This window comes from Mchenga conophoros, linkage group LG3 (assembly GCF_057382185.1).
Source record: "Mchenga conophoros isolate Kocher_MC1m ecotype Shallow Benthic linkage group LG3, M_conophoros_male_GT1.1, whole genome shotgun sequence".
NCBI lineage: Eukaryota > Metazoa > Chordata > Actinopteri > Cichliformes > Cichlidae > Mchenga > Mchenga conophoros.
Genome location: NC_140528.1, coordinates 66,899,658 through 66,921,172, shown reverse-complemented (window position 1 = coordinate 66,921,172; position 21,515 = coordinate 66,899,658).

Sequence of the window (21,515 nt, the reverse complement as noted above, 5' to 3'; positions counted from 1 at the left end):
ATGACGAGCTGAATAACCAGGGCTGCACATAAGTGGTCCGCAGGTGCGCATTCGCTGTCAAAATAAAAAACACGCACAAGGGTTAGGGTTAGGGTTAAATTTAAAAACTGTACTTTTGAGTTAAAATATATATTTATAATTTTAATAAATGACAGATTAAAAAGGCATGAACATTTTTTTTGTATCGAAAAAATATCGAACCGTGACACCAAAGTATCGAACCGAACCGAACCGTGAATTTTGTGTATCGTTGCACCCCTAATATATATATATATATATATATATATATATATAAGAATGTTCATTCACATTATCGTGCCCCACGGTCCCCAAGTGACTTCTTCGGTCTTTACTTACCTGGAGGATTGAGCATGCATCAAGATGATACACATTGGACTGTTTATCTTACACTCACCACTGACGTAGCCCTTCAGTTCATTTTCTGCCCGAAACAAAGTGTTTCAGTCTCCTTCCCCTGTTTTTGCAGACAACTTTTTTTCTGATCAAAAACAGAAGTTTTCAATGGACACCTTTTTTCTTCTTTTTCCTTATCTTACCTTTTCCTCCTCTTTCCCATGTGTGCATGAATGCCAGGCAGTCCCACTCTTACCAGGTCCACCTGCAGGTTTCACCAGATCATGCAGTTTTTGTAGCAGTAACTCATCAGGGTGATTCTAATTGTACATGTTATTATTCGAGTGCTCAAATAGAGAAGAAAAGCACATACCTTTTACTCTTGTGTACTGTCGTCCCCTTTCCTCCTGTCTCCTCAGTGTGTCAGATTCTCATGTTAAGCTTGTCACTGCTTGCTGCAGTTTCCCCCTGGAAGAAGCACCTGCCTGCTCACACTCCACTTCCTGGTCAACTGGGGACTGTCCCAAGGTTTTGCTCATTCATTCTTTCTGTAATAAAACTGTACAAGCACTATATGTGGTTCCACCAGTATTAGAATTAGTTTGAAAGCTATTCTATATTACAATGTTAGGCTGAGCAAAAGATAGGATATTTGAGATATTGGTGTTCAAATTTTAAATACATTTTTGTAAGGAATCACTCATGTCTTATATGTTCCACTCCACATACTTACAGCCTGTTGCTTCTATCAGTTATGCTGTTAATTTTTCACCAAATTTGGGTAATACATTATAATAATTTAATCTGCCCTTTGTCATGACTTTCAATGTTTAATGACTGTTCTCAAAGTTTCTTTTAGCCAGCCCAGCCAGGGAAATTTGATGATGTCAGTGGATTGTGTTTTCCTTGAACTTGACGACTCATAACTCCAAAACCTGATTAAGGTTGATTAGCAGTTCGTTGAGCTCGTGCTTTTGTGTGCATTTCTGTCATGCATAAATCTTGACAAACGGCCACTTGGCTCAACATAATATGCATGATGTAGTACACACACTGTTCACAGCTCTGTGGCCTCATAGCTAGCTGAATACCATGCTGCGTCTGACTTTGATCAAATTGAATGTCGAATGACCAGAAAAGCACAATTTGAAATTGCTAACTAACCCTAACACCAAGGAATTCCTCATTAGCTAAACCTATATACGACACATGAAAATAAAGTATCCCCAACACCAGAGACAAAAAAGTTTCCTCATATATTTCTTTTTATATGCATATTCACAAATGAGTGTAACTGCACACAGTGCAAAGGTCAAAGCAGCTGACATTTTCTATTTGATTTCACACACAAACTTCATTTATCAAGTAGGGGGGAAAGGTTTGGAAATGAATTGAACATTTTCTCTATACAACAGTAAATACCAAAGAAACTAATATCAACAGATAATAAGTTAAACAGAATAGCCTGAAATAAATCATATTTTAACTCATTTAATATATTTTTTAAAAAGCGCCTCCACAGTTATTTTGACCTGGGCCAAGGATTTCATCACAGTAAGTGTCTGTACCCTATTTTGAATCACAAATCTGTTTAAATGGCCTGCCTGACATTATTAAATGGATGAATAATTCTTCATTTATGCTTTTAGAGTGACGGAAGACTTTTGTCTATTTGTTTGCGTATATGTATTATAACACTCATTTTTGACGAAAAGCATCAACTATCACACAGTGTCATGTCTGTTTTTACTTACACATGAACGCATATCAGCTATAATATGTTTTATGTGAAAATGAAGAAGTGAAAATGGCAAGAAAATTCTGTAACTGCTGAGAATTATTATATAACCAATAAACCATTAGAATAGAATAGAATAGAATAGAATTCAACTTTATTGTCATTGCACATGCACAGGTACTGTCACAGATTAGTAGGCAGAGGACTCACTCGCAGGACTCTGAAGTTTAGAGAGAGGGTGAGGGTTTATTTGAAATGTGACACCAAGTGAGAATATATACATATATACAGTGGAACAGATAACACGGGGCTCCAGGGAGTAGGGCGGGGTCCGAAGGGAAGGTCCAAGAGGGGGGTACACACACGCTCTTCTTCCACTCGATCCGTAACTCAAAAATGTCCACACTAAGAAGCTCACGCTCACTCACACACATCCACAGAAATCCAGACGGCAGGGAAGACGGGCAGGGAGTCTAGAAGGCCTGTACACAGAGGAAAAAACAAAGTCAGGAGGAAACTCTAGGGGATCAAAGGAACATTTTCATAGGTTACACTACACTGACACTTGGTAATGTGACGATCCAGCGAGGAAGCAGCCTCTCTTGCCATCTTAAGTAGTCTGCCAGGATCAGTGTGAATGAGCCACAGGTGTGTGTTCAGGGTGGGTTCAGAGGCGGGGAACCAAGGTCCAGTTCCGCCCTGGTGGGAGAGGTTAAGACAAACAATACACACACCACGACCTCTCCAGATCTTGAGAACCATGACAGGTACAAGGCAACGAAATGCATTAAATGCTTCATTCACTGCTGTATCGTAAATAAAATCCTCGTAACTACCATCTAAAATTATAAACTTCAACATTTATTAACATTTAGAACAGAAATCATAAAAATGCCAGTTGTAAGCTTCCAAGTGTGGTATATGTGTTTCGCACACTCACTGCAATGGCAGCTCAGGTGCTGTTATAATCTTACGACCCCTACAACCCCTCTTATAACCTCTGTTTTAATCTCAGTTAGCTCTGAGTTAATTTAATCTCAGTCTCAAAAAATGAATCTGATTTGTTTATTTTTAGATTATTTTGTTAATGCACAGGTGTGCATCTCTATCAAGGTGCCCTTTGACCTCTGATTCAAACCTCAGCCTGTCTCTGTGTCAATGTGGGCAAATGTGGCAGGAACACACCTGACAGTAAGGAACTATAATCAAATTTCAAGGTAAAAGATTGACATTTGGGAATTCTCGCCGCTGTCGTTAGTCAAAATGAGTTAAATTTGACCTGAACAGTGCATAAGGGTTCAGTTCTGGCACAAAATTAGAATGCAAAAGACATCAGATCGACTTCCTCTGTAAGTTAACTGCCCAAAGACTTCAGAATGACATCGGCATGCTCACCATATGGTTCTCAAAGGTTTCTGGTCAGTTGAACCTGGCACTGACACCAACGCCAACAATAAATCCATCTTACAATGTAGTTCGTGAAATGTACCTCTGCTAATTAAGAAAGAATGACAGAGCTGGTACGGTGAAGGTTCGAGGGACAAGGAGCAAACATAAAGGTGCAGGTTAAGTGACAGGCCAGATGGCCTGAGTTTCGAACCAAAGTCACTTTAGGTAGTTGCACTCTTTTCACCTTCTTCTGCCTATAATGTACTGCTACTGCTGAATTGGCAAACACAGCAAATTATGGTCAGTAAATTCAAAGCAGTACAATAACTTCACGAGGTCAGTTCTTGTTGGATTAAATGTCTTAAAACAATGAATCTTTATTAGGGTCAGCTATGTTTACAGAGGTTAAAGACACATTTTTCAAGGTGATATTTGGATAGTTGTAATTGATGCTTAGTTTAAAAGATGAGCTGCCTGAACGTATTTCCCATAAAGGACCTCTTATCTATTCATGATGAATGATTTTGAATAATAAAACAGCATACACTAATTTGTACTATATAAATTTGGGGACATTTTTAAAACTTAAAAACCTGAAAACCTCTGACAAGGTAGCAAAGTACAAATACCTCACAATTGCACTTAACTGCACTTCAGTAAATCAAGTGTTCTTTCTCAACTGCTCAGTAGGTCCTTTTTCACATTTGCAAGAAAGAGCTGTCACTTGCAGCTTACTCATTATTGCGATGCGTCACATGACAGGACCAATAACGTCCGTTTTAGAAGATACCGAGCTATTTTTCAGCATGTCTGTTCAATTAGCTAACATTTACTTGATTTGTCGAGTGTCACACATGAATATTAAGCTGATAATCAAACTTAACACCCTGCCAACACCGAAGCCACTGATTATGTCTCATGGTTACTTAGAGTTACTTAGACCAGCCCGGACTGCTTTGTTACATATTTTCCTTCCCTTTTGTTTCCTCTCCCCATGTGTTTTGATTGACAGCTCCAGACTCTCCAGCTCTCACGCGAAGTAACTCTGACAAAGATGATCAAACACTCGACGTTTTCTCCAATTGATTAAACGAAAAACTTTTTTTCCCTTTTTACTGTTTAAAATTGAATAGCTTGTAGGCAGAGACACCTGTGAATGATAATGTAAGAAAGGTCAATCCAGGCATGTTTGCAAAAATCCCATAATAACACAGCCGCTTAAAAAGCAGAAAATGAGGGTGCGCTGTCTTTAAAGCAAACGGTCACTGAAATCTTGTTGTGTGTACTTCACTCTTTTTGAACAAGCCAAGTGCATGTTATTGACTGAAGTTTGCTTTTAAGATGAAATCATTCCAGTGCTCGGTGCAAGCGCTCCAATATTTGCTCGGTGAGAGTGATACATCGAACAAATTCACATATCCGCATGCACTCTCGCGCATGTGGGCCACAGTACAGATGGATATTGATGACAGTGCAATACCAATTGGTGTAATTAATGCCCAGGTTATATTGGAAGGACATGGAGAGCGATGTGGGCCATTTATCACCAACGGGCTTGCTCATTCCTGCCCCATTGAGCCGTTGGAGTAGGCAGGCTGAGCAGAATCTTAATTGCAAGCTCAACCCTACACCCACACTCTCAATACCTGAAGACATGGGAACAAGATGGGAAAGTCAAACAGCGAGCCAAGCCTCTCTCCCCTCCTTATTTTTGTCTTCAGTCATCATCACTTCACCTCTGCTCAGTGTGCAACGGGGGAGAGGAGGAGAAGTAGAGAAGCACATGTGTGGCGGAGGGAAAAAGCGCACTTGCGCACACATACAGGCTGCCGGATAAGTGAGTGAAAATGAGGGAGTCTGTCACACACACGCAGCAAGACTCGGAGTAGATTACAGAACTCCTGGGGAAATATTTCTTAGCCCTCAAACTGACAGTGAAAGAGGATTGACCATTTCCAAGCCCCAAAACAAACATTTACACTTCCCCTGCAATACATAGCTTTATATAAAGAGATGGAAGCACAGAGCACATGGAGCCTGAACGCAATCAAAAGAAAAAAAAAGAAGGAAAAAAGGAAAACAACTTTCTGCCAAATGGAAAATCGACAGGGAGCTCGTGGACTGCATTTACCCCAATTGGTGCGAATGTCAGAGTCATTTTGCAGAAGATGTGCCATTTAAAATGTGTTTCAGCAGGAGAGATCCACGCTGCTTTAAATGCACAGTATCAGCTGCCAGCATCACCTGGCTGTTTCTCAGTTTTTTTGGAAAAAGTCCCAGGAGGTGTTCTACTTAATGCATTTTTTTTCTCTTTTTTTTTGGATGCAGGGGTTAAGGCGGAGGGGCACAGGGCTCGTCGGTGGAGTGCCTAATTGAAAACATAAATGTCAGAGAAGAAGCGAGGCAGAGCATAGTAGGACGGTAGAGGAGCAAGCAAGCTGGGAATACCAACTAGCGCTCATTATCATCGCTGTGTTTTTCACTGTGTTGGGCGAGTGAAAGGAGAAAGGACCTGTGGGGAGGAGACGAGGCAGGAAGGAGAAATGAGGGGAAAGGAACGAGGAAGGAGGAGAGCTGACGCGTTAAAGACGGAAGACTGAAGAGAGTGATGGAAATGGAAAAAGCTGTAAATACAGAGAAGGAGCGCATGGGAAATGACATTAAGCAAAACCAGCTGACAGGTGAACACAGAGGGACCTGCACAGACAGCTATGTGCACAAATAGGTGTGCATGTGACAAAAAAAAAAGGATCAGGCCAGTTCAGTCTCAGTGAAAGCAAGGAGAACAAATATACTGATGCACACCCACATCCCTCCTCACTTCATTGTTTTTGCACATCATCACATCTCTCTCTGTTGTTTTATCATTACTTCCCGTCTCTAGTGACTAACTGTCTGCCCGGCCTGCACAGAGTGAAAAATGCAAATATTTCTGCTGCACTCCACTATGAGATGCATAGCAAATAACACACCAGCACACCCCTCTCCAAACCACTGGTGTCAATACAGGGGAGGAGAGAGATATAATGTAATATGATAGACTGCCGACCTTTCTCTGTGATCAGAGGTGTCAATGGGATGACAAATAAGCCACTAAGTTGGGCAGGAATGCTGATGGTGAGCAATTCAGAGGCCCCAGATTTTCCAATCTTCCCTCAATTACTCTAAAACATATTGAATGAAGTTGACTCAAAACACATACATCTACAGCAGCTGTAATGGGTTTACGTGCAGTGACACAGAGGGGAGATGGGGCATCTGCGTCAAACAAATGCACACAACTTCTCAGTTCTTCACACGTCACTGATTACCTTCAGTTTTGTTTTGGTTTTCTTTGATATTTTCACAATTAGTAAGAAGATTTCCTTTAAAAATGTCGCAAAAACCTCAAGAAATTATAGACTCTGTGTGTAACAAGACTCGCTAATCTTAGTGTTTTTGCCAAGAAATGTTTTCTTGAAACTGCAGCCCTTTCTCACCTCCCCAGTTGTCACATACTGACACATTGTGATGTGGTGGGTTGCCTGGTAGCGTTCAACAGGGATCCATCAACATCTGTGGGGGGAAAGTGCTGGTGTCATCGCTCTTGTAGGATGGATAACTATGGTAACCGAGGATGTGTAATCATAATGGTGATTGGTACCGTCACAAATACAGTGGGGCAAAAAAGTATTTAGTCAGCCACCGATTGTGCAAGTTCCCCCACCTAAAATGATGACAGAGGTCAGTAATTTGCACCAGAGGTACACTTCAACTGTGAGAGACAGAATGTGAAAAAAAAATCCATGAATCCACATGGTAGGATTTGTAAAGAATTTATTCGTAAATCAGGGTGGAAAATAAGTATTTGGTCAATAACAAAAATACAACTCAATACTTTGTAACATAACCTTTGTTGGCAATAACAGAGGTCAAACGTTTACTATAGGTCTTTACCAGGTTTGCACACACAGTAGCTGGTATTTTGGCCCATTCCTCCATGCAGATCTTCTCGAGAGCAGTGATGTTTTGGGGCTGTCGCCGAGCAACACGGACTTTCAACTCCCGCCACAGATTTTCTATGGGGTTGAGGTCTGGAGACTGGCTAGGCCACTCCAGGACTTTCAAATGCTTCTTATGGAGCCACTCCTTTGTTGCCCGGGCGGTGTGTTTTGGATCATTGTCATGTTGGAAGACCCAGCCTCGTTTCATCTTCAAAGTTCTCACTGATGGAAGGAGGTTTTGGCTCAAAATCTCACGATACATGGCCCCATTCATTCTGTCCTTAACACGGATCAGTCGTCCTGTCCCCTTGGCAGAAAAACAGCCCCATAGCATGATGTTTCCACCCCCATGCTTCACAGTAGGTATGGTGTTCTTGGGATGCAACTCAGTATTCTTCGTCCTCCAAACACGACGAGTTGAGTTTATACCAAAAAGTTCTACTTTGGTTTCATCTGACCACATGACATTCTCCCAATCCTCTGCTGTATCATCCATGTGCTCTCTGGCAAACTTCAGACGGGCCTGGACATGCACTGGCTTCAGCAGCGGAACACGTCTGGCACTGCGGGATTTGATTCCCTGCCGTTGTAGTGTGTTACTGATGGTGACCTTTGTTACTTTGGTCCCAGCTCTCTGCAGGTCATTCACCAGGTCCCCCCGTGTGGTTCTGGGATCTTTGCTCACCGTTCTCATGATCATTTTGACCCCACGGGATGAGATCTTGCGTGGAGCCCCAGATCGAGGGAGATTATCAGTGGTCTTGTATGTCTTCCATTTTCTGATGATTGCTCCCACAGTTGATTTTTTCACACCAAGCTGCTTGCCTATTGTAGATTCACTCTTCCCAGTCTGGTGCAGGTCTACAATACTTTTCCTGGTGTCCTTCGAAAGCTCTTTGGTCTTGGCCATGGCGGAGTTTGGAGTCTGACTGTTTGAGGCTGTGGACAAGTGTCTTTTATACAGATGATGAGTTCAAACAGGTGCCATTCATACAGGTAACGAGTGGGGGACAGAAAAGCTTCTTACAGAAGACGTTACAGGTCTGTGAGAGCCAGAGATTTTCCTTGTTTGAGGTGACCAAATACTTATTTTCCACCGTGATTTACGAATAAATTCTTTACAAATCCTACCATGTGGATTCATGGATTTTTTTTTCACATTCTGTCTCTCACAGTTGAAGTGTACCTCTGGTGCAAATTACTGACCTCTGTCATCATTTTAAGTGGGGGAACTTGCACAATCGGTGGCTGACTAAATACTTTTTTGCCCCACTGTATGCTAGGAAATGAGGTTTGGGAAAAATTGGCATTTTAATATGAAAGGTGAAATTCAACCCAAACCATCATGTACCCTTAAATCTTAAACCGAAAAAAACAGCAGCAGAAAAATGAAAACACAAAATATTTTAGCTTTTACATAGGGTTTGTGAATTACTTCTCATTTTTAGAACAACTTTGGAGTTCTGGTTATGACTGATAATGGGTAAATGATACACAATAACAGTAAATGATACTGTTATTGACATATTGCCACTAGCTAGATGCCAATGGTGATATAGGTGTATTTTGGCCAGTGTGACTCTGTGGGCCAGATACTATGTGGTGCATATTTATGTGAGGCTGCAAATGTAAAAATGCATCTATAGGAGGGGAAGTTTTACTGGTGAGCCACAGAAGATATGATAATGTACAAACAAAGGCATAGTCTATTTAATAAATCAATAATCTATAACAACCAGAATTCATTAAAATGTATGTTTTATGCAATTCAGATCAGTGAGATGCAGGAGAACAGTACTATGTTAGAATTTTTGTGATATTAATCTAACACACTTCACATCTGTCCCATTAATTCCTGCCTTTTGACAGATGTTTCAGTATGATCCAATACTAGAGAGAAGTAAAAAATAAAGACAGAAAGAAAGAAATATGCCACTATTATTAAGGAGATAGTTGAGACTATACTCTGAACATTTAGAGTGAGGACCGAAGAGCTAAAGGAGTCAGCTAAAGCTTTGGTACCGAATTTACAGCTTTACAGTAAAATTTAGTAAAATATAGACATTTCTGCAGGAGGCTTTTGTAAATCAGGTTTGGATGATTCCTTTTAAAAACTTACTGTGTCCCTTCAGTAAATTCTGACAATAGCTTCTTATTTTCAAATCAAGGTTTTGCAGTGGTGCAGATCATTTCCAAAGCATGGCAATTTCCAGAAAGCAGGTTGAAATGTGCAGACAGCAGGAGATGAGAGAAACGCAAAGTTTTCTGTTGCAGATAGACCTCTGTGGACCTCAGGTTTTCTTCACTGGACACTGGATTTATTATCATCTACAAAAAAAAAAAAATTGTGTAGGCTACTTTCTTATTATCCGGCTGATGTGGACAGTAAGGCAGCTGTCTGGTTATCTGCCTCTGAAAGATTTCCTGTATCTTACTGTAGTTATTATTCAATACAATGGATGTGCATGACAATGGACTCCAACTGTAAGTTAAAGGATGCTCCAGACCTTATTGCAAATGTTTTACATCTAAGATAATGTGAATATGAATCAAGATAAGCTTGAAAAGACTAAGATACTGAAAATGCACTAAATGCAATTTAAAGTGGGTTTTATAGCTGCAATTCATGTTGAACTATGTTGATATATAAAACCATGTTGGCCATAATTATTCAGCCCTAGCATCAATTAAAATGTACCAAAGGGAAAGCGACCATTGTTTTCATCTCAAAACATTCTCACCTGCTTGCCTCTATCACTTATATTACTGACATCTAGTGGCTGCTTTCAGTTATTGACTCTGGACACAGGCTTAAGTCTGCTTGAGTTTCTGTTGATTGTCACGGGAGTGTCTGTGTCCCTTTAACAGCAGCCTGGTGAAGCTGTGAGGACAGCATCTTTTTTGGTTGGTTGTGCATGTGCGTTGTGGATAAACCTCTGATCTATTTACTGGAGAAGCTTCTGGCTCTGCTTTCACTGCTTTGAGATGAGTATGGTCTGTGCATTTGTCAAAACAGAGCTAGCATTAGCAAGCAAATGACCACTATTTATCAACTTACCAGATGAGCTTTCTCTTACTAATCAGCTTGGCCAGCGTGTGTAATGTAGAGTAGTTAGAGTGCAGTTTGAAAAGGTTTGTAATAGTACCTTTAAGCAAACCTGACTTAGTCCCTGCCTTTCTGTAAAGGTCACTGAACGTTACTGCGTTAAGTGTTAACTGTCATATTGAGAAAATAAATAATCTTGGTAAGAATATTTTAAATTTTATTTCATGAAAAGATACTGTACATACAGAGATTACCATCATCCAAATCAATAAAGCATGTAAACCTACAAGATGTATCAACAACATAGAAAAGTACACCATCTACTGCAAACGATTATGAAATACGTATGTTGGAGGCAATGTTCATACTGCAGCTTGTTCACCATGTGTGGGCTGTTCCTATAGCCTAATAGTGCTCTGAATCAGTCATCTAAATTCTGCTCCACACACATCCTGACTGACGATGTGAAACAAGAGGGGAGGAAAAAAAATCAAACTTCTGCTTTTCTTACAGCACAGCAGATGGATAGAGGAGACATCTGCAATGTGCACTGTGTGTACAATACATCTCTCTAACTTTCTCCTTCTTACTCCCTCGTTCCCCTTGTGTCTGTACCCCCCCCCCCCCCCCCCCGCCCCGCCCCCCAACCCTCTGGCTAAACACGCTCCATTGTATTCCTCATGTTGACTCGCAAGAAAAACTGTCACCAGCACACCAGTCCTGTGCCATCATCTGGCTCTTCAGAGGGGAGTGGTGGTGCTGTGTGCGTCTGCGTGATGTTTGCATGTGTGTTTGTGGGTGGCCTGCCATCCCTCTGTCTCTGTTGAACTGATTGGCATGGCAGCAGAGAGAGCAGACACTAATCTCATGTGCCAGGTTGGAGGCATTGCATGGGCTGCTATCACTTTCACAGATAAACAAGTGTTGCAGAAGTAATGCTGCCACAGTACGTCAGTAGACTCAATAAATGACATCGACCGGGGGTAGACTGAGAGTTTTATGCACAGAGGAGGCAGTGGTCTGACAGTGAGGGTCACAAGTTCAATATCCAGAGAGTCACAAGTTCAACAAAAAGTGAAGGGGCCACTTTGTCTTGAGCAAAACTAGGACAAGTTATTGAACATTTCGGCACTCAGTGCCACTACATGACATGATGTGCCTCTTAAGGTGAAAGCCTGAATGCAGAGTTGCAGCAAAAACGAGTTAAACCTAGAGTTTCATTCATGAAAGCTGAAATATAACTGCTGCGTATGTGTACAGTTCTGTGCAAAAGTCTTGAGTGACTCATCATTTCACAAGAGTCAGTGAACTTCTAATGAGCTTGAAAGTCAACATCCTTTATTCTTCAACACAGCCCGAACTCTCTTAGTCAAGCTTTCTTATAATTTCTTTAAGTAGTCTTCAGGAATAGTTCTCTAGGCTTCTTGAAGGAAATTCAAAGCTCTTCTTTGGATATTGGCTGCCTTTTCGTTCTGTTCTCTGCAAAGGTCTCACACTGCTTCAATATTGTTGAAGTCTGAGCTCTGGGGAGGCCAATCCATGACTGATAGAAAAACGCACAATAAAAGACTATCTATAGATATACCTTCACTGCACCGGCAGTGTGTTTGGGATCACCGTGATGAGCTGTTGATGCTCTCCAGATGGTATTACACTGTGAATCAAAATCTTTTCTGTGTTTTTAATTCCATCAATTTTGATAAAGTCTCCAATACCACTGGCTGAAATGCAGCTCCAAGGAATGACAGAGCCTTTACAATTAGCTGTAGACACTGACTGTTAATAAGGGTTTAAACTATGCATTTCAAATCTGGATTTAAAAAAACTACCTGTTGCCACAGAGTTTCAGTCCAGTTCTTTTTTCATTTCCGGCTGCATCTCTCTGGTCCTGTCTCCTGTGTAGATTTTATCCCCTATTCCCTAAGCATATAAGCATATGACTTTCAAATAATGTGAATTTGCTCTACATCGTTTTTTAGCTCTGCCACTTCTATTGTCCCTCACTTATCCAGTTTCCTCAAGTTTTTTTAAGGTCACACTGCACACCATGCAGTTTTTCAGTTAATAGTTCCTCGGGAATCACTTCATTGATGCAAATATACTATTTTGTGCCTGTCAGACTGTATTATCTTTGTAAGAAATTGTGGATTCAGCTAAAGAAATGGGAAGAAATTTAAATGACTTAAGCCAGTGGCTAACCAACCAGTGTCCATTGAAAAATTCTAAAGAATTCAGAAAAAAGCCTGTAGACCTACAGTATTACTCGAGACTGCAAAAAATAGTAAAGTATGGCTCCTTGGAAGCAAAATATAAAGAAATAAGTGACTCAAGACTTTTGCACATTATTATTTAAAATGGTATTTGGTGTTAAAAATGTGCAGACCACAATTTTACCACCAAATACATGCAGTACTACAGCTTACTGCATGAGCAAAGAGGGCACGCTCAAGCAGAGCTGATGTATGAATTTAATATTTTTCAACCGTGGCACTTTAGGGCCAACAACTATATTCAGGAAGTGTAATCTCACTTACTGCATGTACAAGTGAGATTGTATTGCCACCCATGGCTACATCCCCAGTCATTTAGAAAGCATCTGAAGACACTTGTTATTTATCCAGGTGAGTTTAAAGAGTTATTCTGCAGCACAGCTATTGTCAGTTTGAGTCACGGCAGACACTTTGTCAAGCTGAGTCTTTTCCACTTGCAACAATCACACAGCAAAGGAAGTTAAAGGTGTTGCTCAAGGGCACACTGTCAGTAATTGTCGATGGAGAAGTAGATCCCGCTGCTATATAAACAAGCATTTGAAACAGATGATGAAACCTGACGGCATAAATTCTCAACATCCCAGCGGTGACACAGGTGGTTTTATCACACATTTTATCCCATGTGACTCAACAGCACAGAGATGGGAACATCAAATGAGAACAGAAATTGAAGCCCAAATAGTGGAACTGTGTGATTAATACAGAGGATAAGAGCGTGGCTGCTGACATTAGGATGGCATTGTGCACATAAACATCTGTTTTGTTTTGTCAAGACAGCCTGCTCCCAGGGGCTCCTGCTGCTTAGCATCATCAAATCCATGTAGATTTGGAGAGTGCACGTGTGTGTGTGTGTGTGTGTGCATTACTATGAATGTGAGAACAAGTTTGTATGTACATCGCCTATGTGTTTGTTGTGTAGTTAACACGTGACACACGCACAAATACAATTTTCTTCTTAAGGAAAAAGGCAGCAAGCAGAGGTTTCACCAAAGGGTCCAGACACACAGCCTCAACGTGGGAAACGCACTGTAACTCCAATCCCCCCACCTCACGCCTCAAAATGCTCTCTTCATCATATTAGGTGTAGCAAAACAGAGAGAGGCAGCAAGTAAACAAAGTGGCTGTAGGGATGCTGCAGTTCACACTCGGGCCGTGGGTGTCTTCAAGTAAAAGACAGGAAGAAAAAAAAGAGGATGCACAATCAGTTTGAGGTGCTTTGCTTTTTTTACGTGACATTAAATTTTGCAGAAGGGTGAATTTAAGTTCACGTCGCATAAAATTAGCGTCTGCAGCGTCATATTTCAAATAATCTCTGGTCTCGCAACCCATACATCAATCAGAAAACAACAAACTGATCAGTAATTGTCACAAAGCAGCGTCTTTTGATACTAAGATTTTTTTTATACAGCGCTTCTGACCTAAATACATCAACAAAAAAGTTGCCTTGTTCTTAGCAATGTATTTATATAAATTTGTAGATGTATGCATGCATAAGTGCCTGAATGATTAGATTTTTTCCCCCCAGAACTTTGGAATTCTTTACCACAGTTATGCAAAAGCACCCATTATAAATGCATATGCAAGAAGCCATAAAAATAAGTTCCATCCTCTTCAAACATAAACTTTATACAGAACTCCAAGGGGTGCTCTAGTATTTCTTTAGGCCTTGGGTTTGAGGATGTTTTGCACCGTGAAGTGTCCCTCAGTTTTAAAGTGATGGTTGGTACTTTACAAAGTGATGTAGATTTTAAGTGTTGAAGGTTTTAAAACAGAGATGTCAGGACCACACCTCTTGAGTGTAGACATTGGGAGTGCCGAGACAGAGAGACACCATTCAGAAATGGGTAGAATGGTTCACAGCGCATGTGTGTCCACATCTCTTTGGGTGGGCTATGTCACAGAATAAGGGCCGGTGTACGGACAAGGTGTGCGGCTCCAAAAATAGAAAATCAATTTGTGTCAGACAAATGGATACATTCATTTATATATGGCCACTGCCAGATATAAATGAATATATGAGAAACTGCCTCATAAATAAACTTGCCTCTCTCCAGTGTACTGAAGGTGCAGTGAAGCATTTTGCATAAAGATGACAAACTTGACCAACCACTGACCTCATGAGACACTCATGAGACAGAAAAACAAGACAAGACAAAAAAGAAAAAGAAAAAACAAACTTATTGTCTCCTGAGGCCTTTTGCTGGTAGAAAGACTCAAGGTTTGAGACCAAGAAGGGCTTTGCATTAAGTATTTTGTGTTTTGCTTGCTAGAGTTGAGTTGCAAGGATCCGTGAAAAGTGGAAGGAAGAGGCCACTCTCCCAGGACAATTGGCCCACGGATGTATATGCTTCTACACTCGACCCTCATTATGTGAATTGTATTAGTCTGCATGGGTAGCCAAATCCATTGATCTTGGCAGAAGCTGAAAGTAGCTAATTAATTAGTGCCGTCAGGGGGAAGGAGGAGGGGGTGAGCAGAGAGAATACTTAATGCAAAAATCTTCCACACGGCAAAGACCCATCCGAAAGTCACTCCCATACCACTGGTGGAGATTTCAGGTTGAGGCCTGGCTCTGTACCTTATGTAAATATACCTATAATGAATAATTCATGAGCAAGTGTCAGGGACAGTGTTACTTTGGTATGCAAAAGAGATATGTAAATAGATAGCAGCAGGTTGGACCAGCAGTAGGTTTAAGAGATCACTGAGGGATCAATAGTTGAATGGATTGGAGTGAATTCATTTGCTAATGTATGTACACATGTTCACGTCAAACACTGCATATGTGAGCAGGGATTCAGTGCACCGGTACGGACTGTTTGATGAAAAGAAAGGCAGGAGTTGAAAATGCACAGACTGGTATGAATCTATTTCTGATATGTTTCTAACAAAACCTAAAGGCCGACATCTTCGTAGTTGTAAAAGTTCTTTCTTTATTAATGAGCTAAGACACTTAAAAATAAATGATGCACAGAAACACTAGGTTGGCTTTTCAGAATTAAAGTTCCAAAAAGACCACATGCACAGATTTTCTTTTTAAGTACTGTCTCCTTTGCTGCTGCTGGTCCTTTTATGGATCACCACAGCAGATCATCTTACTCTATCTCATCCTATCTCTTCCATTCTCCTCTGTCGCATTAACCCTCTGTGGTCTTCCTCTTCTCCTAACTGTCCTCCGTCCGTCCTCCCCTCGCTCTCTCATTTTCTACATTCATCAGATCCTCACAGTACTCCTATCTTCTCAATGCTCTCTTCACTCTCCTGTTAGCAAATTTCCATCTATATCATTAATCACTCAAACCATCCCTTTGAGCTCGATCTCTCCTCCTAGTCAGTCCTTTTCCTCTGTGGGTAATGAAAACATCTGTACCTCAAATATATTTGGGTTTATCATCTTTATACCTGTTCAAGTTCATATCTGTACATCCGTGTGATTCATTATTACTAACTTCAGTTCATACCTAGCACATTATGTTCTGGCAGAACAGATCCTTTCCGTCAGAAAGCCTGAAGGAGACGAAAAGGTTGCACATTTTCAGCTGCTATTTGAACTAAAACTCAATACCAGCCAAAGTGTTACGTTTTCTCGTCATGCTGATGATGCAGTGATGAGCTGATTCTTCTCCTAATGCTATTTGTCAGCTAGACTTAGGATTTAATTCAGCATCGCACATACACGTGCTATGTTTACATGCACTGAGCACCGTCTATCCTGCAGATTCATTACAAACCTTACTGGCCTGCTTTAATTGGATGGTCTATTCTGTTGTCCATTATTCTTTTTCAGTGAAAGGCTTTATTTACAGTGTTATTCTTGGTCTGCTTCTGTTTTACTTAGAGAACTAAGTAGAATGAGGCAAACTGTTGACAAAAAAAATCATTCAGATCACTGAAAAGAAGTGTGGGAAGTTACTGTCTTTACTCTCAAGACTTATTTCCTCCATCTGTCCCCGAAGCCCAGACTGAAGAGGAAAAACAGGGATTTAAATACATTGCTTCCTCCACTTGGAATCAGGTGGAAAGTCAACTCAATATAATCGAAATGTGTATGGGAAAATAAGTGCGTATGCAGCCACTCCTGGTTCAGGTGCTGCTTGGACACTTTTTTAAAACTACCTCCTGATTGCATAAATAAATAACAGCTCCAACATATTCCATCAGTCACCATTCAGCAACACCCTGACAAACTCTCGTCACTAGGGAAGTTGCTAAAATGTGCATCTTCCACTTGATTAGATAGTTGCTGCAGGAGTTGCTGAAATTAGTCGCAAAGATACGTACAGTGCTGCACAAACCAGTGGTTGCCAGGAGGTTGCCAACCACTTTTTTATGCCTGTGTGACTGGATCCTATTCAAATTGACAACTCCACAACAGTTACTATAGTAAATGGCTCTAATGGGGAGAGTGATTTATGGTTCTTTTACTGGAAGGTTATTTGGTGTATTGTTGATGTTCACACACAGCTAACTAATAATAATAACAATAAAAGGCATACAGTGTGGTTTATGACTTTTACAAACAGCTCTCTTTCTATGCTTCGCATTTTGACAATCCTTTTACCTACCCAGTCATTTCTTTTAGTTTAACAGTAATGAGAAGTGCAGCAGAGTGACAGAGCTAGCAGGGCACAGTGGGATGGAAATGGCTTGGTGTCTATCAAAGTGTCAAAATGGAATATAGCTGTGCTGCACTCTGGCCTCGAGCCACAGGGTGAGTCAGGCATTCACACTCACATGCAGACAGACATACACACACCTACACTCATACTGTAAGGTCAATAAAATCACTCCTGAGTCAACCGCTATATTCGTGATTTGGCCTCAAAGGGTGACTAAGAGAGACAAAGGAGTTAAACAGACAGACAGACAGCAGAAACACTTAAGACTGGGTTCATTCTTGAGCTAGAAGGCTCTTTAGGCGCATAAGCAGGGCACTCTCACATATGTGCGCTCTGGCCCTGCACATACAACTGCTCCATTATACATTTGTCCACATGGGAAATAATGAGATCACTAAGATCATTCTCTTAGAAAAAGAAATCCATTGCATTTTCATGGCTGGTGCCCTCTGCATGCTAACAGCACGAGGCAAGAAGAAAATCCAGCTCTCCATCCACGCGCCTCTCTCTTTTTTCCTCTTCCTTTTTCTTTCTCACTCATTCCTTCCCTCTGGCTTCTGTTAATGCAAAAACTAGAGCATGTGAAGGGAATACACAAGAAGCCTGCAGACAGGGAATTGGGGAAAAATAAAAGGAAGAAGAAGGGAAATCAAAACAAAAAGTTAAAGAACAAGAACAGCTGTGGATTTCATGTCACCGGTTTGACGGCAGGTTCAAGTGTTCATATCTTCCGGGGCGCTTTGCTTTTTTGTTAGACTTCAGCAGAGGCTAACTGCGGCGGCAGAAGTGAAGTGTTTTAATTTGAGAGTCTGCAACACTGTGTGCAATGGCAACGCGTAAAATTCTAGACAAGATATGATTCCTGCTGCCAAAGTGTAAGCAGTATGCGTTATCATCGAGGCTAATTTTGCATAATATCTCCCCATGATTCATATGTCAAAGATGATCCTCGTCACAAAGTCTGCCATAAATGAACATTTCTACATAGTGGCCTTTCCCCAGAGTGTGAGTATTGTATGTTTTCATTATTAATGCTCTTTGACTAAAGGTCGAACTCGTGTTCTGGTTTTTCATCCAAACGAAAGTATTTGCTGCCTTCCTGATTTCTTAAGTTTTTTGGGCAGAAGGTTGCATATTTGTTACACTCACATGTTTCAGATTGTGAAACAAATGTTAATATTAGAAAAAGATAACCTGAGTAATTACGAAAAGCTGTTCAATTATTATTATTATTTGATTTATTAAGGGGGGAAAAGCTATCCAAACCACAGATGTGATTTTTCTTTCTTTCTTACTGTTGAAGGTTCAAGGTTCTTTATTCGTCACATGCATAGATATACAAGTGAAATGAAACGTGACATGGTCCTTGACTTGTGGGGGGGAGAGAACATGGTTGGTTTAATAATAATAATAATAACAACAGTTATGTATACTTTATTGATCCCCGTGGGGAAATTCCTCTCTGCATTTAACCCATTTACTCAGTGAAGCTGTGGGGAACCACTGGGCACCCGGGAAGCAGTGTGCAGGGACAGTACCTTGCACAGTGGTATCTCAGTGTAGTCGTTTAGTGGATTCGAACCACCGACCTTCCGATCACAGAGTCACCACTCTACCTACTGAGCTATTCCTGTTGTTTGCTGCTTGAGGTTCACTTTGTAACCCTTTCAGGACTGATAGATATCAGTGACTTGTTTCTCAGCAGCTCTAGAGTTTCATTAGATGGTGGCATGATGTGCTGCTTCTAAAGATCTTCTAGTCTACTTTACTTGGTCAGACAGGTTCTATTCAACAGGTCTGCCAGTAAACGGGCCTGTGTGTGGCTGGTAAACTTGACCTTAGAATGACTTCAGAATATATATATATATATATATATATATAGATAGATAGATAGATAGATAGATAGATAGATAGATAGATATTAAAAAGCAGTTGTTTTCAAAATCTCACCAACTTCCTAGTAAGACTTTGGCTGCAATAAAAAAACAACAACAAAAAAAACCAAAACGTGTTCATCTTATGTCAAGGCCTAATTTTTAGAGCATAAAGTCTGGATGGAGGGGTTCGGGTGTTGGATACTCAATCAACTAGTCGTCTTTTTTTCTCAATCTTTTCCCCCCCATCTATACTTCCATCTATTTGTCATTTCTCTGCCTTCTCCAGCTCTGTCTCCCCGCTCACTTTCTGTTATGTAAGTAGTTCTCATTAATCACTGGGCAGCTCCAACTACTAAGACCTGTATGGATTTTTGTCAAATTGCTTCTGCCACATAAATCTAGCACATATAAATTTGTGTGCATTCAACTAACAACTGATGTGTGATTAATGAGTGTGAGTGCATGTGCCTGTTCCACTGCAGATTTTTATTTTTTTTATTTTTGGCCTCACAACGCGTTGCATCAATACCTCATATCCGTAGAGGGACTTCACATGAATGGCTTTCATGGCTGCAGGTCACTGTGCGGAATGTGTGACAGCAAAGGTCACAGGGAGTCTCGCGGATGATAACTGGAGACCTCAACACACTGGTAAGAACTGGTAGCTCCCCTTACGATAAGGGTTCAGATCGCGCGAACAGGTGTGAAATGTGTGTGTTTAGTTAGTTTGTTTGTTTGCTTGTTTTAATCAATTTTAAATCATGCTTTTTATTTGTTTTTGTTTCTAATGTCTCTGTAAAGCACTTTGAATCACCTTGTCGTTGAATTGTGCTATACAAATAAATTTGCCTTGCCTTGCCTGGTGTCTGTGAAGGTTCTCAGTCATCCAGGTCATCGTAGTCAAAGGAGCTTGCAAAGAAAAGCGTCTGGACTTGGTTTTGAGATCCCTCCCCAGACTCCTTAACGCCCACTCACATCCTGGGCCATCTGACCTCAGGAATTCGCATGATAAGGTGGGGCCAGGTTTCACAATGAGCTCACCCAAAACCCTGGCTGATTGGGACCCACACCCAGTTTCACACCTTGGCTCAGGCAATCGAGGATCATCAGGGGGTCCTTTTGTCCTTCTTTGGGGGGATACTCCCACTAGGTTTAAATCTGGGACTCTCCACCATTTGACCTTAGAACTGAAGAAGCTTCTCGGATGAGAGGTGAAACGACTTCAAGCAACTTAAAGAAGTCCAGACGCTTTTCTTTGCAAGCTCCTTTGACTCCGCACACTGGTATTATATCAGTCATACCTCCTCCCTGTCAGTGTACTTACTGTTTTTTTTTCAATGCTCTGATATCCAGAGCTTCTGTTACCAGGTAACATTTTTCAAGAGCATCGTATATCAGCATCACACAAGAACTGCAGGTGTTATAGTTTATTGGGGATAGCAGTGGGCATACAAAACCCAGGATATGGACATTTGAGTCCAAGATTTAAAACACCACTTCTATTAGTGGTTAGGTTAAGATATTATTTCATAGAAAATGCAATCTTTACAGCATCTGTTTTTCTCCAAGTTTGCTGTTAATGTTTGAGGTAAAAGTGTTAAAGGAGTTTCCAAGATGCTGATAAAAATCAAAATAAGGTCATCTCACTCTGCACCTCTACAGTGCTTCAAGTTCTGCTGGTTTGTTGACATTGCTCCCTGGAAGTCCAGATCCAAACACTTACATGGACTTAAAACTTCTGCAGTAAGCAAATACACTTGTGTGCCAAACTGAGCCAGAGATCATGTTAAGGATCACCCACAGTGCCCAGATCTAAATACAGTGCATCAGGACTCACAGGAATGTGCATCTTGAAATCAAATGTCAACATCTACTGTAGTTCAGCTACAGCTAAAGCCCTGAGGCACCTGAAAAAGGATCTTTCACGGAAGTGAATTGTGGCTTTACGTATTGTGGCACACACACACGGTCTCAGACTGCAGGCTTACTTGTGGTTCCTATAATATTTAAAAGTAGAATGGGAGGCAGAGCCTTCAGCTTTCAGGTCCCTCTTCTGTGGAACCAGCTCCCAGTTTGGGATTGGGAGGCAGACACTCTCTCTGGTTTTAAGATTAAGCTTAAAACTTACATTTTAAATAAAGCTTATAGTTACATCTGGATCAGGTGACCCTGAATCCTTCCTAGGTTACACTGCAATTGGCCAAGGATGCTAGAAACTTCCCATGATGCAATGAATGTT